General features: G+C 42.2%; 1 non-coding gene across 1 annotated transcript; it reads right to left on the reverse strand.

Annotated features, from left to right (window-relative positions):
- Nucleotides 1-319: 319 nt before the first annotated feature.
- On the reverse strand, nt 320-395 carry Trnaa-cgc (transfer RNA alanine (anticodon CGC)). The gene has a single exon. It is a non-coding gene; the product is annotated as a tRNA-Ala (tRNA).
- Between the last annotated feature and the right edge of the window lie 18,581 nt (nt 396-18,976).

Genomic DNA, 18,976 nt, shown 5'->3' on the forward strand with positions numbered 1-18,976 from the left:
TTTTGTCTGCTTATTCTGATACTGAAAAGTATGTTAAAATCCACCATGATGCCTATTTATTTAATTCCCTCTATATTTCCTTTAAACTTTGTTTCATATATTTATGAATCAGTATTAATAGTTTCATGCACATTCAGAATGGATTTCTCTTCCCCATTAATTGATTGTGTATCATCATGAATTTTTCATATGTATTTGTGGTAATGCTTTCACCTTAAATCCTTTTGTGATCTACTAATATCATTATAATTACACAGCTTTCTTTTATTTAGTGTTTGTAGGGTTTTATTTTTATCTATCTATCTATCTTTTTTTTTTTTGCCAGTACTGGGGATTGAACCCAGGGCCCTGTGCATGCGAGGCAAGCACTCTACCAACTGAGCTATAACCCTAGCCCCTGGTTTTATCTTTTTCTACCCTTTTACTGCCAACTTTTCTGTATCATTATATTTTATTTATTTTTTTCCATACTCTTTATTGGTGCATTATAGTTGTACATAATGGTGAAATTCATCGGTACATATTTATACTTGTGAGCAACATAACAATATAATTTGGCCAATATCACCCCCCCCCCAGGGTTTCCCCTTTTCCTGCCCTCCTCCTCCTTCCCCTGGTCCCTTTCCTTACTCCACGGATCTCCCTTCGATTTTCATGAGATCTTCCTGACCCCCTCACCCTCTTTTCACTTTGCTCCCCCACCTCTTTACAGTTCTCTTTCTTTTCCTCTCTAGCTTCTGCATGTGCAAGACAACATAAGATCTTTGACTCTCTGGGTTTGGCTTATTTCATTTAACATAATGTTCTCAAGTTCCATCCATTTTCTGCAAATAACATAATTTCGCTTCTTAAATGGTTGGATAAACTCCGTTGTGTATATTTACCACATTTTCTTTATCCATCCATCCATTGAAGGACACTGGATTGGTTCCATAGTTTGGCTGTTGTGACTTGTGTGGCTATAAATATGGGTATGTGTGTGTGTTATCCTTACATTTTAGATATAACTCTTGTAAATTACTTATGGTTATATTTTCAAGATTTGCTTCCGGTTTGTATTTTAATTAGAGCATTTAATCCATTTATATTTTTTCCGTTATTGATATATCAGGATTTGGTCTGTCATCTTACTTAATACAATTTTTTCTGCATGTTTTATGTCTCTCTTCCTTATATTCTTTTGATGATTCAAAAGAAATTTGATTTCCTCTTCAGTTAGCCTGCATGTTAAATGCCCTTTTAAGCATTTTTAGATGTTTACCCTTCCTTGTTTATGATACATATATTTGACTTACATAATCCTAATATTAATTAATATCTTTATCTCATCCCAGAAAAATGCAAGAATCACAGAATTCTTTAACTTTTTGTCCTGTTACTAACTAAAATGCCCTAGTTGCCTAGTATTTTAATTCTATAAATAATGTAACCCCCAATACACTATTATTACATTTAATACAGGTAATATTCATTTCGATTTACCCACATGCATATTGATTTTTGTTTCTTTTTCCAGCTCCCAGTTTCCACTGGGTCTATTTTCCATTGATTTGAAAAATACTCTTTAATACTTCTTTCAGTACAACTCTAGTGTTTGATACTTTTAGAATCTTTCTTTGTACAGAAATGTTTAATTTCATCTTTATTTTTGAAAGTTATTATGAAGTACTCTTCTAGCTGTTTTTTCCTCTTTGCTTTTAGTTTAGTCATTGTATTAGGACGGGTTTTGTGTGGATTTCTTTGTACTTATTCCCATTTGTGTTCTTAGAGCTTCCTCAGTGGATGGCTTGATGTTGTCAACAATTTTGAGAAATTCTTAGTCATTGTGATTATGCTCTCTCTTTTTCTAGGGCTACAATTACTGGTATGTTAGACTTCTTTCCTGTGTCTCCCTTATTTCTTACTCTCTGAATTTTTTCAATCTGTTATCTCTTCATGCTCAAATTTGATTTTTTTCTGATTTACCTTCTAGTGCATAAATTCTCCTTCCATCTGTGTGTGTGTGTGTGTATAGTCTGCTGCAAAAACCATCATTGAATTCTTAATTTGAGTTATCATCATTATTATTATTATTTTGGGGGGGTTAAGAAACTTATTTGTTCTTTTTAGTTATACATGAGTTATTATTATTTTTTTAATTTAAGAATTTCTTTTTCTCTCTGTTTAATTTCCAGGTCATTACTAAAAATTTCAAATCCTACATTTCATCTCCTTGAACATAGTAAGTATAGTTATTTTAAAATCTGTGTGATACAGTTTTAGTATCTGCAGATCTTGTGTGTATGTTTCTAGTACTTTTTATTTTATTGATTATAATTCATATTGTTTGTTTTCTTATGATCTAGTTATTTTTTCTTGTGTTTTGGACATCGTATGTGCAATATTTTTTATAGAAAATGTTGAGGTCTAGAATCCTGTTAGTTTCCTCCAGAGTGGATTTGCTTTTGTTTCAGCCAAGCAGCTGGAGGACGTTAGCTATCGGGGACCACTTTAATACAATTTGGGGGCCTGAGATGACTTGTATTGGAATTGCAGTTCCTGTAAGAGCAGCCTCGCTCTGGCTCAAGCCTATGCCCAGGATAGACTTTTGTCATGTCATGCCAGATTGATGGGGGCTTGTGAGTCCTCTTTCCACATGGCAGCCCTGAACACCCTACCCTCTCAATTCAAGGGTGTCACTGAAAATTAAAGCAACAAAACGCTTCATGCCCATTATATTGTCAAAACTTTTTAAAAACCTTACAAGCTTTGGAAACTGATTGGAGAAACAAGAAGTCATCCTATAAGTCAGAGTACAAATTAGAAGAGCTAATTGTGCTTCGGCTGGCAGAATCTACTGAAAGTTGGATTTAGGAACTCCTTTTGACATGATCATTCCAAACATACTATTTTTTAAAAAAATATTCTTTTTTTTTAAATATTTATTTTTTAGGTGTAGATGGACACAATACAATACCTTTATTTTTATGTGGTGCTGAGGATCAAACCCGGGTCCTGCCCGTGCTAGGTGAGCACTCTACCATTGAGCCACAATCCCAGCCCCCGTCAGGTATACTTGAACATGAACACAGGAGACTTATAACAGGGTCTTCAGTGCAGCACTATTTGTGGTCATAAAAAAATGGGATTGACTATCAATAGGAGAATTAATTGCAAGCATTAAAATACATTTATATAAAATATTAACATACAACAATTAAAATTATTAAACTAGATCTATATGCATCAATGTGGATAAATCTTGAAAATGTATGGATGAGGACAGGGACATATTAAATGGTATGACATAATGCAAAGTTTAAAAAGGCAAATTGTTCCTATATATGCTGCTACAACAGAATGTCTGTGACTGGGTAATTTATAAAGTAGAGAAATTTGTTTTCTCACAGTTCTGGAGTCTGGGAAGTCCAAGGTCTAGTCCCCAGCAGGTTCAATGGCCTAGAAAAGGCTGCATCCTCTGGAGGGGAGGGATAGTGTGTGGCCACATGGCAGGAGGCAGAAGCACATGAGAGCCCAAGGCTTCATGAAGCCTCTTTTATAGTGACCTTGGTCCTGTTAATGAGGGAGGAGCCCTCAGGGGCTTATCACTTCTTAAAGGCCCCACTTAAAACTGTCACACAGGCAGCACCTTCAATTTGGAGAGGACACATCCAACCCAGAGTGTGCTGTAAAAATATGACAATGTGAACAGAAAGGGTAGACAACAAGTTCCAGTTATCTCCAGGGGGGAGTGGGGAGGAACAAAGGGAGGAAGTGTGAGCTTCACCTTAGTGCTAATGTCTTACTCAGCAAAAAAATAAGACAAGGAACCTAAAGAAATATGGAACTGATGTTAAGATTTTTGTTGAGTTAAAATATTAACGAAAAAGGCATTTAACAGGTTTGAAAACGTGAAAACCATTGAAACAAAAGAGGAAGAGGAAGAGGAGAGAGGGAAAGAAGGAAGCAATCAAACTCAATGGGTGTTTCTAGGTGTCATGAGCACCTGTGGGACTCAAGTTGGTGACAATGACAATATTTCACATGGAAAATATTATTCTAAGAATTAGTTCCAGCCTGAGTGAGGGGTGATGTCCTGACCTGTGTGGAGAGCACTGAAGGAGACACGGGGAAAGAGGTGAATGGCCTGAAGCCTTCCTGATGGTACTTTGGGACAAAAGGAGGGTCACCCATCTTGAATCTCTTTATCCGTAATTGGGTGTTGGCAGAAGATAGAAAACTCTGGGCTTGGAAAGAACATCAGGCCCTTCATAAGTATGAATTTCAGGCAGCTTCACTGGGCTGTGGGGTAGACCAAGAATGGATGGGCAAGGCGTGGGGCTGTGGCTCCATGGCAGAGCGATTGTCTAGCATGTGTGAGGCACTGGGTTTGATCCTCAGCACCACGTGAAAATAAATGAGTAAAATAAAGGCATTATGTTCATCTACAACTAAAAAAATATTTTTAAATATTAAAAAACAAAGAATGGGTGGGCAAAAGTGGGGAAGATCCTCTGAACTCTACTGAGTGAGCTCTGAGCGAGACTAAACCATGGAAGAAATGCAGGTACAGCTGTCCTCAGGTGTCCTGGACCACTGTGCCACTGAGGACCAGGCTGAGAGCATAAATGGAAGGAGGTTCGCCTTTGGCAGACACCCAGTGCAGTAGTAAGGTTCTTGTCAATATAACAAAATGCCAGACACAGACTACTTAAGATGAAGATGTTCACTTAGCTCTCTGTTTTGAAGGTCCATGATCTAAGAGCAATATTTGAGACTCTGTGGCGAGAGCCACCCTTTAGCTGCATCACCTCGTGGCACAGATAGCAATGGTAGGCGTGTCTGCCAGAGAAAGCAAGCGCTTGCATCGTGAACCAGAAGCAAAGAAAGGACAGGGGCAGGGGGCTGAGTGTGCTCCTTTTATAACAAACATCTCTGGAGAACACAAGGGGTCACATGAGAACTACCTCCCAGGGGTGGCATGAGAACTACCTCATGCGACAATGACTTAGGACCTTCCACTAGGCCCCTTTAAGCTTCCACCACCTCCCAGTAGCACCACCCTAGAGACTGAACCTCTGGGGGACACAATTGAGCCATGTCCAATCCACAGCACCTAGGGAGGAAAATGTGTGTTTTAGGCCTGGAATGAGCAACTTAGGAAAGGCATCTGATCAGGTTCCTGAAGTTTTGGTGCAAATATTCCCGATCATGGAACTCTGCAATGGAGACTGTGAATGTTCAAGAGAGGAAACACTAGGCTCAAGGGAAGGAACTCCAGGTTGTACAAGCTTTTTCAAGGTTCTGGCTTTAAGTTGGTGGTGCCCAACAAAGATAAGAAATGGATTAAAATTTTTTTTTAATTTAAGTTGACAAGACCTTGGACCCAGCCTTGACCTCTGAGCTGGACGAACTGCGTGTGGATAAACCTACACCCTTGCTAGGGACTTCTTTTGGACTTGGGGTTGACTTTGCTCCCTTCCTCTCAGGTAAGATCACACAGCAAGCTCACACCAAAGATAGTTTTCCATCCAAGTATCCTGATGTCCAAAGAGTTGTAAAAATTCCTGTTTTTCCAAAGTATTAAAAAAATAGTCAGGGGCTGGGGTTGTGGTTCAGCGGTAGAGCGCTCACCTAGCCCGTGTGAGGCACTGGTTTCAATCCTCAGCATCACACAAAAATAGATAAATAAAATAAAGGTATTGTGTCATCTACAATTAGAAGAAAATATATATTAATGAAAATATAATCAGACTTCCTAAACTCAGCTAATGTGTTAATTAAGCAATATATCACTAATTGGTTTCTAGATGAATAAAGAAGCAATGTTTGAATATCTATTCTTTATTTCCTATTTGTGTGGGAAATACCTTATCTTTCAGTTAGTTGAAGAGCCTTCTGATTTCCAAGGATATTATTGTAATTGAGAATGAGATGCTGCTTTGCATGCTGTTGTTAAAAAATGTTTTTCCCCTCCGGTGACATTTTTTTAAAGTGAATAAGTGCCATTATTTTCATTCTTTATAAACAGTATAGTCAATTTTTTCCTAGATCTGTCTTATAGCATGTAAGTTTGTAATTGATGAGAGCTGGAAGGGAATTTTTTTACATGCTGGGGAGGGTCTACTACAACAAATTAGAATTTCTCTGTAAGACCTATAAAAATAGTTAAAATATGATAAATCCTTCTACTAAATAGTTAGTAAAAGGGTTCAAGTGAACTGATACATTGGAATATCTTTGTTGAATATTCTTCTTAAAGTCATTGATGGTTATAGATTGTTTATCTTGACTCTGACCTGAAGAATATAATGATATTGATTAACACATATGTACTAATTGCATTTTCCCAGTTATGTGTAAATGCAATGAATCAGTAAGTGGACAGTTCACATAATAGGAATTCATTCTAGCACACAAAGGTGGGCTGACATCGTAAAGAGAAAAGGACAGTCCCCCATTCCTGCTCTCCTGTTCCTCTTGAAAGCCTTCACGGTTCAATGGCAGCCAAGGGTTCATGGGATCTTTGCAGCTAAGAGATGATAACAGCAGACAAAAAATTTCTACCCTATGGGAGAGAAGCACATTAAGATCTTAAGTAAATTTTCATCAAACCTTTAGAAAAAGGAGGACTTCCTAAGTTAAGAAAGGGTAGCAGTTATTATAATGGAATATTTTGTTAAATTTAACTATATACTTTCCCCCTTTCTCTCTTTCATCTTTCTTTTCTATCCACCCACTGCTACCATTTAGTAAAAGCCATGGTCATCTTCCACCAAAGTACAGGAGGGATCTAAAAACAACACAATCAACCAGCAAATCTAAGATTTCAAAGCAGATTTTACTCTGGGTAGGACAGGGAGTCCCTAGAGGGTTGGAGTATGGAAGGGTCAGAGCCTGACCCTGTTGATCAGGCCCATTTGGCTGCCATGTTGAGGACAGACTGTAAGCGGTCTGAGCAGGGAGGCTGGGTAGGTGCTGAAGCTGGCCCTGTCCCAGGTGGAGGTGGTGAGGGGAGGACAGACGCTCTTGAGTTCCGGATATATTCTGAAGGTTGAGCAGGTGGCGTTTGTTGGTGGACTGGACATGGAGGGTGAGGTAAAGAAGATTTAAGGTCTTTATTCGCTGTGAACAGGCGAATGAATAAAGAAAATGTGATGTATATACACTGTGGAGTTTTACTCAGCTATAAAGAAGAATGAAATAATGTCATTTGTGGGTAAATGGATGGAACTGAAGAGCACCATGCTAGGTGAAATAAAATAAGTCAGACTCGGGAAGTCAGGGTTGAATGTCTTCTCTCATATATGAAAGCTAGGGAGAAAGGGGGAAAATGGATTTAGAAAATTGGGGGTTTCGTGAAAATAGAAAGAAGACCACTGGGGTAAAGGAAGGGAGAAGGGAAGGAGATGGGAAAGTCCTGGGGAATGAGATCTATCAGATCATGCTATGTCTGTGTATGAATGTAACACAGGGAATCCTGCATGTATCTATAATTATAATGCACTAATTAAGATAATAATAATATCCAGATGTGGTGGCACAGGCCTGTAATTCCAGTGACTCAGAAGGCTGAGGTAGGAGGATCACAAGTTCAAGGCCAGCCTCAGCAACTTAGTGAGGTCCTAATCAACTTAGCGAGACCCTGTCTCAAAGTAAAAAATAAAAGAAGGCTGGGGATGTGGCTCAGTGGCTAAAAGCCCCTGGATTTAATCCCCAGTACCTTTCCCCCACAATAAATTAATAATAGTAACAACTGAAGGGAGACTGTAGAATAGAGCAAATGGCTCAAGGGGAAGGAGGAGAGAAAGAAAGGGAAGATACTGGGGAATGAGATGATCAAGCTACACTGTGTGCAGGTACGAATATGACATAATAAACCCCACTATTATGTGTAATTATAATGCACTAATACAAATTTAATAGAAAAAAACATAAGATTTGGGAGTGGCTCTAAGCTTTTCATTTGGGTGCCTGGGAGAACAGAGCTGCCTTTAACAGGCGGGGAAGCTGCAGGCGGGGAGGTTCACAGGGGAGTTCTGGAACTCGGCTGTAGATCTGCTCATTTTGACCTGACTCTTAGACATGGGAAGTTGGAATGTAGTGGTTTTTTTTTTTTTAATATTTTTTAGTTATAGGTGGACACAATGTCTTTATATTTATGTGGTGCTGAGGATTGAACCCAGTGCCTCACGCATACTAGGCGAGCGCTCTACTTCTGAGCCACAATCCCAGTCCCAGAATGCAATGTTTATAAAAGAGAATAAAGAAACAGATTAAGAGTCAGAGGTGCAGTGCAGATTGGAGGTTAAAGACATGCACATAATCCAGGAACAGTGGTGCGTGCCTGTCCTATAGTCCTGGCTCCGATGGAGGCTGAGGTGGGAGGAGCCCAGGGGTTTGAGACCAGCCTGGGCAATTTATGAGACTCCATCTCAAATTTTAAAAATTAAAAAAAAAAAATTAAGAAAATTTCAGAGTGAAGGCCCTGCTGGCCTGAGTCTTGAGCTCCACAGCCAGAGAGCAGGTCCCAGGCCAGTGGCCCTGGATTTCAGTCATTGAAGCTAACTTTTTCATGATACCAAGACAAATGGGATGCATCTGTCATGACGCGCTTGATGGTGGCTAAAGAATTCTGAACATTCACATTGTGCCAGGCTGTGTACTAGGCATCCTGGCTGCATTACTTCACTTACTTCTTTGGACACTTTGAAAATCTGTCCCATTTTGCAGATGACAAAGCTAAAGTTGAGACTCATGAGTCAGCCCTGATGGTGACAAAGCCGGAATTCAAACCCAGGACCGCATGACTCGAAAGCCTCATGCTCTGAACCTCTGTGCCTTTCAGTTGGTTTTTCCAGAGCCTTTGCTGACTGTCCTGGGTTCTCTGAGGCTCTGGCTCCTTTGAACACAGAACTTGCTGTTTGGGGCGAGATGAAGAGAATCGTTTTCTGTGGTGCGGTTTCTGCTGCTACACACAAACATCCTAGACAAAGTTTTAAAAACCTTTAAATGCTTTAGTATTTGGGGACTCTTCTTTAAGACAGTCCTATTTAAAAAAATAGAGACAATTCTATTTTGCCAAAAATTCTAGCCACATGTCAAACCTGATGAAAATCTATGAATACTCTCAAAAGATAATGGGAAGAGTCCTCTTTTCCCCAGAGTCCTCCTGATACCTGACACATGTGTCAGACAACTCAAGTAGTCTGGGGACAGGTGTCAGCGATAGAAATGGGAAACATCAGGTGTGGATTCTATTCAGCAAGACATTAAAGATGACATGTTCATTCTCAATAAGACGCAGATGAAACGGAAGCCAATCGAAGGGATCATTTCATATTTAATAAGAAATCATTCAGTTCTTTACTCCTGTGATCTCAACTCCTATATTGAATGCTGATGGTAGAGTTTGACACTGGAGCCGGACCCAGGCCGTGAACACTTGCTTATCCCCAAATAATCATATTTTAATAGAGGTATGTGTGACCGACCTTAGAATAAGGCTGCTTTTTTAAATCATGTGTCTAGTTGTGTAGTTATTTGGAAGAGTCAGTGATCTGTTTGTGTCTTTCATGAAGCACGAGAGGAATGTTCTAGGAGCAGACTTTTTTTTCCCCCAGTAGCTACAAATGTCCTTCCCCTCAAAAAAAAGTTTTTAGCAGCACGACTTTGCTCTTAGCCAAATCTGTACGCCCTCAACCTCAGCGCTCTTCGGGGCACGCTGAAGACCTGTTCCTCGCGGTTCTCGCATACTGCCATGTCTCAAAGTCTGCGTGGATCTGGCCAGCCTCTAAATCAGAGGAAAGAAGAGCAGAGAGGAGCCTTAGGACCTCGCCCAGGAAGGTCACTACTGTGTTTTGAATGTCGTTTGTCCCTCCAAACGCATACAGGAATTTACTTCCCCAAGTCATTTGATAATGGTATGAGACTGAGTCCAACAGTGGTGTTTAGAAGTGGAGCCCTTGAGAACAGTTTAGATTAGATTAGGTTATTTGGTTGAATTCTGATGGCTTTTTAAGAAAAAAAATCTATGAGAAACTACATACATACAGAGATGTACTCTCACTACCGTTTATGATGTATCATAGCCAAGGGAGGCTGTGGTGAGAGCCTGTACCATGCTGTGTGTGTGGATTTCTGGCCTCCTAAACTGTGAGCTAAATAAACCTCTTTTCTTTATAAAGGAGCTTGCCTCAGGTATTTTGTTACAGAAACAGAACTCTGACTAATAAAGACACTGAATGCAATGTGATAGTCAGAAAGGCAGGTTTAATTTGTTTTTAAAGGGATAATAAGGGGCTGGGGATGTGGCTCAAGTGGTATTGAGCTCACCTAGCATGCGTGAGGCACTGGGTTCGATTCTCAGCACCACATAAAAATAAAGTGAAGATGTTGTGTCATTCTAGAACTAAAAAATAAATATTAAAAAAAGAGATAATAAGCTGGGGCTGGGGTTGTAGCTCATGGTAGAGCTCTTGCCTAGCATGTGTGAGGCACTGGGTTCAATTCTCAGCACCACATATGAATACATACATACATGTATGTCCATCAACAAAAAAGGAGATAAAATAAGCTAAGGGAAATATGTTCTTTGGGGGGCAGTATTTGTGTAGTTGGGGATCACAGTGAGGTACCCCCAAGAAGTTGGAAGTGAGAGAAGAAGGAACGACCCAAGAGATAAGTGAAGAAATCTATAGGAATTGTATCAAAGCTGGGTTCTCCAGCGTCATCCTGTCAATGGGAACATTCCTGTCTCCAAAAGGATGTGCCTTTTAGAAGCAGGACAGAGCCATTCAAGGTAGGTGGGGAGAAAGACTCAGAGTCCTTGCTCACACCTGAATCTTAGACTTCAGGCCTCCAAATCATGAGACAATAAATTTCTGTTAAATCCACCCACCCTGTGGTACATTTTTATGGCAACCCTCTGAAACAGATACGTCCCGTTCCAGAGTTTCACCAGCTGAATTAAGACTGTTCATTACAATGGACCTAGTTCCTGACATTGCAGGGAAAGCAATGTCCTAAGAATATAAAGCATCCCTGGGCAAAGCTGGGGTGGCCTTAGGTGATTTTCTGGCTTTGGGGAACTTCTACTTGCAAGGACAGATATTTGCAGATGGAATAAATTTTGTCTAGGTTTTTTTCTTTCTAAGTTCTTTTCAGATAAAATAAACATTTCAGGATATATATACAGAAGGCATTAATACTAAAAGATATTCCTAAAGATAAATTATAATTTACTTAATGGGTGTTTACCATTTTGCCCTAAGACTAAGTAAACTTAGTCTGTTGAGTTTAATGCTTTGCAAATCCCTAAAAAAATGTTACTTTAGAATTTCTAGCCACATGCTATCTGCTGGAAATGTTCAGACATTTTTTAACAAGTCACACAAAAACATGTTCTAAGTTTTTTAAGTGAAAATTTAAAATTTCTACATGCTTAATGCAAAAAAGAGCTATTGTAAATTAGCTCAGATGACTCAGTGACCATAAGCTTTCGACCAAGTAAAAAACATGGAATTACAATAAGTAATATGCTTTTATCTGTAATATTCACTTCAGATGAAGTGAATACTCACTTTCAGATGAAACTAATTAACTACATATCCTTGTTTCATAATTTGACACTCTTATATTCTAGATTTACATTTTATAAGTATTAATTCTGGAAGCAGTTCAGTGAGGTTGACAGATTTTCTTTTATTTTGGAGATTGAAAATGCTGAGACTACGGAAAGACAAATGGCTCATCCAGAGGCATAAAGAATAAAAATTACAAAAGAAACATGAATCGATGACACCTTTTCTCTTCTCAGTCTTTCACAAATATTCACTTATGGAGAGCAGCTTCCTTGTCCAAACGCTTTATCAAGCATAGACCCATGCAGATGAAGGGGACAAAGTCCTTGCTTTTGATTAATAATTACTGGATGCTCTCTTGTGCTCTGGCAAACTACTGTATGATTAAACCATTGTCTCGGTCAGTTTTCTGTTGCTATCACAAAATACCGGAGACCAGGTACTTTATTAAAAAAAGTTTATTTAGCTCATGGTCTTGGAGGCTGGGAAATCCAAAACCATGGCACTGGCATTTACTTGGCCTCTGGGGAGAGATTCCTTGCCTAGTCATACCAAGGTGGAAACATTGGCATTTAGATTTAACATGAGTTTGGGAGGGGGACACTCTCTGTGCATGCAGAGTAAAACCCATGGAAAATTTAAACCTGGAAGCTTTAAATTGTGGAGGGAAGAACCCCAGGTGGCAGCAGAGTGGGAGCAAAGTGTGACATCCCATGTGGCCACAGCTCCCCTCCTCAGTGACTGCTTTTCAGATCTCTTTCACATATATTTGCCTTTGAATAATGCATTCCGAGTTTCAGTCTTCCAGGGAGTGACGGCGTTGGGTTAAGCCTGCTTGTAAAAGGGCCCCTGTGTTCTAAACCCGCCGTTCTTATTTTTCTCCAGAGAGAGGTAGGGAGATGGTGCTCTGCAAAGAACTGCTGAGTAACTCCCCGGTGTTGGAGTTTGCTGCTGTGACCTGCCTTGGTTGGCACACGGAGTAGCCAGGGAACATGAATCTTAGGAAGGAGAGGATAGGTGCAGATTGAGCTAAAAACCCAGTGGCATTTTCTAGCCGAGGGGCCCCAGGCAGATTTTTAACCCTTTTGGTACTCAGTTTCCCTGACTATAGGACAGCAGCAATGTCAAGGATGCCCTCGAGGAAATGCCCAGCATGGCGTTTGGAACAGAGCCGTGTTCCTCTGATGTTTGTTGTACCTGAACCTGAGTCAGTGTGTTCTGCACTGATTGCTCCCAGCACTTACCTAACAACAGGTCCCTTATGCTAAAAGGACTTACCTTCAGAGTGTCACTGCAAGCTGCTGGGTCATAAAGGATGCAGAGGCTACTGGCAGTCCTCAGTGAAGTCCTGCAGCCCTCCAGGCTGCATGGGAGCAGCTGCCGCCATGTCAATCAGGAGAAGAATGTGAAAATGGTGTCCCCACCAGAATGGGCTTCCAGCACACCATCGTGATGTGGTGACTATGGGTCACACTCAGGAAGCTTAGTGGAGGCAAGGGGAGAGTTCGCCTGGCAGTGCCGGGGGGGGGGGGGGACACCTTCTTAGCTGCTGGGCACACTCAGGAAGATTGCTGACAATCATGGAAAAAATATCTCAGGTTGACAGATAAGCGAGGACACGTAAAATCAGGGCAAATAGCCAGTACACCAGGTCTGCTTCCAACTGGAGCCCAGTTCACCTGCAGCCAGATGTGTTCCTGGGGCCACAGGCACGGCCCCTTTTTGGAGAACCGGATGTGCCACCAGTTCCTACCCTTTGGAGGGGTCTCTTGTTGGACTGAATGGCACCAAGTAAGTCACCAAAGAGGGTTCCACATTAGGCATGTCTGGTTTTAGGAAGAATTACGAATAAAGATAAGCAGCAGTGGGCACCGATTGTTGCACCCAAATATACATAAATTGGTCATAAATGTCAAACGGAGATGCTGACTGTTATGTCATGTCAAAAGGCCTGTATTTTTAGAAAGACAAATACTGCAGGATTCCATGTATGAGGCATGCACAATAGTCAAAATCCTAGAATCACAGAGTTGGACGGTGGTCGGGGGGAGAATGGGGGAGGGTAGTTACTAATCAGAGGGGCACAAAGTTTTAGTTAAATGAGATACAATTGTTCTTGAGATCTGCTGCATACCATTGTACCTGCTGCTGATGATCCTGGGTTGAAGGCTTAAGCATTTATTCAGAAGGTAGATCTCGTGTTAAGTGTTCCATCACAGTAAAATTAAAAAAAAAAAAAAAATCAGATGCCTGTGTTTTAAGTGATGGTTTGTACAAATAACTGAGGCAAACCCTGTCTTAGCAAGGAGTGAGTTATCCCCGAGGATGAATGAACCACGAGAATAAAAAATTAGGTGGCCGTTTTTCCTCCGACCGTCATACTTTTTATAGTTATTGAGAAAGAAATCTGCATTTTTTTTTCCCTTGGAATGTGCTGTGTCTTTGTTGGCCAGCTCTGTGCACCAGTCTGCCTGCCTGTTTCCGCTGGCTTGTCATGCTCACTAATTAGAGAGCTGCCGCCTGATTCACCTTGTTAATTAGAGGGACTTGAACACGGAGGCCTTGGGGCAGTATTCGAGAGAGCCTCGCACCAGTGCCCCGAGAACGGAGCAGTCTGTGAAGTCATTCTTCTCATCTACCTTCTATTTTTCATTTGAAATGAATAAATCATTGAGATTTTCCTTGTGGAGTGAGAATGCAAGGATTCACATCTTTGTAAGATGTAAATTACACGTGATCAATAGGAAGGGATGGCTCGTGTATTGTACTTACATGATTTCCTAATTTACTTCTTGTCAGTGTATGAAAAATGGCCTGGTATATTTGTCTCCCCTCCCATGAATCCGTGCCCTTCATCTGGAGAAAGAGGGTGTTGAGTGAGAAACACAGTTGTTGGATTTTTTTAGCTGTTGGGATCTGGTCTAGTGGTTTGTGGTTCACTTGCACAGAGGGAGGGGGATGCTTCTGGAAACCAGGCCTCAGGGGAGCATCTGTTGGACCAGCCCCTTTCTCCTCAGCCTCCCCTGGGGACCCTGCCTGCTCAGGAAGAAAAGTCGGTACAGCGGGTAATTTCAACTGAGACGTTCTTTTTGTACTAGGTTTTAGGTGTACCATGTATCTTTTGAAAAATTTAATTTTTAGCTGGTGTGGTGGTATATGTCTATAATCCTAGCAGCTTGGGTGACTGAGGTAGGAAGATCACAAGTTCAAAGCCAGCCTCAGCAACTTAGTGAGGGCCTAAGTAACTTAGTGAGACCCTGTCTCAAAATTAACAAAATAAAATAAAATTTAAGGGGCTGGGGATGTGTGGCTCAGTTGTTAAGTGCCCTTGAATTCAAAACCTGGTACCAAAAAAAAAAAAATCATACTTGGGGTTGATCAGACTATGAACCTAATCATGGAAGCAGTGGTGTCTTTAAATAATATGTTGCCTTTTCTTGTTATCTGCGTAGGTCACTTTGGATATTAGTTTCAGTAGCTTTCTCCTCGGCTACTTGATTAGAATTATGTGTTATAGACTAAGGAAAAAACAGCTCTATCTCATTGGTGAGAGGAGGGTAGTAAAAAGTCTGGGGGGGGTGGTCTCTGCTGAGGAACCTGGTTAAATAACCCCAGTACTCGTCTTTGTGGTGAATGAATGTCTTAAACACGGTTAACCTATTTACTCATCCATAGCATTTGCAGTAATCCTATAGACTCACTTGCAGAGATTTTGGCAAAAGATTTGCAAATATTTCTTTAGAGAAAGGAAAAGATTTTACACTTTCTCTTCCTGAGTAAAGGCATGGACCAGGGGGACTGTTTTCTAGAATGTTCTTTGCACCCTTTGAGATGACTTCCACACTAGTATGTGAAACATTGCCCCACCCCAGGGGAGATCAGGACACAGAGCCTCCCTGTCCTTGGGACCCAACATGCAGAGGAGGAAGGAAGAAGCAATCAGTTATCAGCACGCAGTGTGGCAAATGCTCTGGGGCCATCTTGACTACACTAGGGTGGGGACCAAAGTCACAGGAGGAGGGAGGTTTGTGAGGGCCTCTGGGGAAGGAGCAGAGCTGGAAAAGTAGAGAAGGACTTCTAGGCAGGGGGCACAGCCAGCACAAAGATATGGAAATTTCTGGCACACTCTAGGGTGTGAGCTGCTTGGGAAGGCCAGGGAATGAGTGGGAGGGAGTCTGGTGCTGCAGAGGCAGGAAGGCACCACTCAGTTCCCAAAGGGCTGCCTTCCAGCCTCCTGAGGTGGCCTGGGCTGCTTCTCAGTGTGGCTGCAGGTGCCTGCTGTGAGCGTCCAGCCCTGGTGGGAGGCTTCTGGTGGCTGACCCAAGGGCCATTCTGGCCCAACAGGAACCTAGGCAGGCCTGGAGGATGCCACAGGGGGTGCAGAGGTGTGCCTGGCTTCTTGGACATCTTTCCCCGGCACAGCTCCAGCCCCGGGGGCACAGGAACCACTGAATGAAGAGAATCCAGGGGCTCGATTGATGGTGGATTCTAACTTGAATCTCGGGCCAAAGAAGCCACCTCTGTTAGAGCCTTCACCTATTTGACCTTGGGAATTTTAAGTTCAATTTTATTTTTAATTGGCACATAATAATCATACACAGGATGAGATACAAATGTGATGTTTCGATACATGTAGCATTGTGTAATGATGGAATCCGGGTGATTAGCATCCCATCATCTCACACAGGGATCATTTCTTTGTGGTGAGGATATTCAAAATCCTCCCTTCCAGCAAATTGGAAATATACAATACATTATTGTTCACTATAGCCACTTGAATGCAACACAGGACACCAGAACACGGAACACGTGAGAATTTGACTGAAGGTCCAGGTTGCGGCCATGGGCCCTCCTGCAGCACTTCCCAGGCACACCTGATTCAGGTCCTCAGGTGTGGTTTGAACACCTGACCTTTTCTAGGATCTATGCAAATAACCCAGGATACAAAGACGAAAAAGACCCCATCTCCTGCCTGTAAGATGCTTGCAAGAGCCAAGCAGAAGCGGTGCATGTTTGCAGAATGGTAGAGAAAGCTCTGTGTGAAGAATAAAAGCCGCAGCTGAGGTGGGGGGGGGGCGGGTCTCACAGGGGAGGTGCTACTGCTATTGAGTTTTACAGAATGAAGAGGAATTTATTAGACTGCCGTGGTGGGTAAGAGTTTTCTGGACAAGGAGCACCAAGAGCCAGAGCAAAAGTTTGGGAATGTGCAGGGTTATCCTGGGGCTACAAGGGCTCATTAAGGTTCTGACTCACGGGGGGTTGCAGTAGGGCCCAGGGCAGAGAGAACTGGAGGATTTAGGGCAGAGTGGAAACAGGATCAGATTTGAAGGTATAAAGGAGGCTCCTGCCGCCTATTCCAGTTGTACAGCACGGGTGAGCCTTTCACATTATTTTCTAAAGTATTGTGCAATGGCAGAGGCGGTGTTCCCATACAGGCAAGAGCTGACCAGCAGAGGCAGAGGAGACTCGGGTCCAGCAGGGCTTGAGGAGCACCCAGGAAGAGGTTCCCAGCTCTGGAAAATGAGCAGCACCATGAATTAATGCCCTTCTATTCGAAGAGTCTAGCAGTTGCATCCTGGAACTATGTGAGACTTCCTGCTTCACAGCTTACTGGTTTGCAGACGTGGAATGGAAAATGGGGATGAAACCATGTACTCCTTCTCAGACAAGTCCCATGGGTGGAGGGAGCTTTCCAGATCACGGTGGGAGGCTCCCCGAGATGTCTAAATACTGGAGTCCAGCATCCTTGTCTCAAGTCCCTGGGAAAGAAGGGTCAAGAGGGCACAGACTTGGCTGTTCTATGAAGGTCACAGGAACCATCAGGCTTTGTCATTTTTGAGGGTTGGAGAAGATGCTTGGATTTAATCTGTAATCCCGCCTGAGTCTTTCAGCCATCGTGTATGTCTGACAGGTACCATGCTGGGCCCTGGCATGGTCATTCACAGCCCTGGTGCATGTGAGAGAAGGTTTTTCAGGAAGGGCCATCGTGTTGGGACCTTTCACTGGGGGATGGTGCATTACTGAAATCGGCATCTCCCTGCATTGAAAGAGAGCCTCTGTGTCAGACTTTGCTTTGAAGTAATTTGCTTCAGTAACATGAGTTAGAAGGAAATGGAGAGGTGGAAGAAATATCTGTGCGCCCCCCCAACACACACACTGAAATGAAAACACTATTATAAGGGTAACAGAAAGCCCCATAAGGTTTTCTCCTCCATGTGGGTCCTCTCAGACCTCCTACCCTCCCTGGACCTGAGCTGAGATCCCCACTGGCTGGGTGCTCTCACACCGCCTCCTCCTGTCTGCTGGGCTGTCTCAAGTGCTCCACCTTGTTTGGTCAAGTACACAGTCCATGACCCCAAATTCACCTACACAGTGCTCTGCTTATAACCCAGTGATTTTAATACCTTAATTTCTGGGCTTTATCTGCATTCTTTTGTATGTTTGTTGTTTAAGATGCTCTTTCAATGGATTTTTGTGGGGGAAGGGATAAGGAAACATTCTAAACTTGGAGGATTCCTTTGCAGTAAAATGAATGTTAAGAGTGATAAACTTGTCAGGCACAGTGTGCACGCCTGTAATCCCAGCAGCTCAGGAGGCTGAGGCAGGAGGATTGCAAGTTCAAAGCCAGCCTCAGCAACAGAGAGCTGCTAAGCAACTCAGTGAGACCCCGTCTCTAAATAAAATACAAAATAGGGCTGGAGATGTGGCTCAGTGGTCAAGTGCCCCTGAGTTCAATTCCCAGTGACTACCCTCCCCACCAAAAAAGGAGTGATTTTTGCTATCCCAGCAAAAGAACCAGCAGGAAAAACTAATGACACCTTCACCCTATTTTATTTGAAGATGGTGGGGGAGGTACTGAGAATTGAACACAGCAGCGTTTTACCACTGAGCCACATCTTCAGTTCTTTTTTACTTGGTTATTTATTTTTGAGACTGGGTCTCATTAAGTTGCTGAGGTTGGTCTCAAAACTGCAATCCTCCTGCCAGCAATTTGATTTGTCTAAAGTGATGATGCTCACTTCCTCCCAAATAGGTGCTTTGGGATGCTACCATGCCAGGTAGGATGGAGTTGTTATATACAAAGCAGACAAGTGGGTATTTACACTCATAAGAATGATTAATGTTGACCATCCTCGAGTTGGATAAAGGGGCTTGCAGCTGTGTGCAAACACAAATGGACAGCCAAACTATTGAAGGCAGGATGGGTATGCTGAATGCTCACGGCAAATCCCCCAAAATCAGTCAGTAGCAAATCTATAAAATATAAGTGTTGGTGCCAGGCATGGTGGCACATGCCTGCAATCCTAGTGACTCAGGAGGCTGAGGCAGGAGGATCACAGTTTTAAGGCCAGCCTCAGCAACTTCAGGAGACCTAATCTAAATAAATAAATAAATAAGAACTGGAGATGTGGCTT

This window comes from Marmota monax, unplaced genomic scaffold (assembly GCF_021218885.2).
Source record: "Marmota monax isolate L192 unplaced genomic scaffold, Marmota_monax_Labrador192_F-V1.1 WCK01_AAM20220418_F8-fsc00101, whole genome shotgun sequence".
In the NCBI taxonomy this organism is placed as follows: Eukaryota; Metazoa; Chordata; class Mammalia; order Rodentia; family Sciuridae; genus Marmota; species Marmota monax.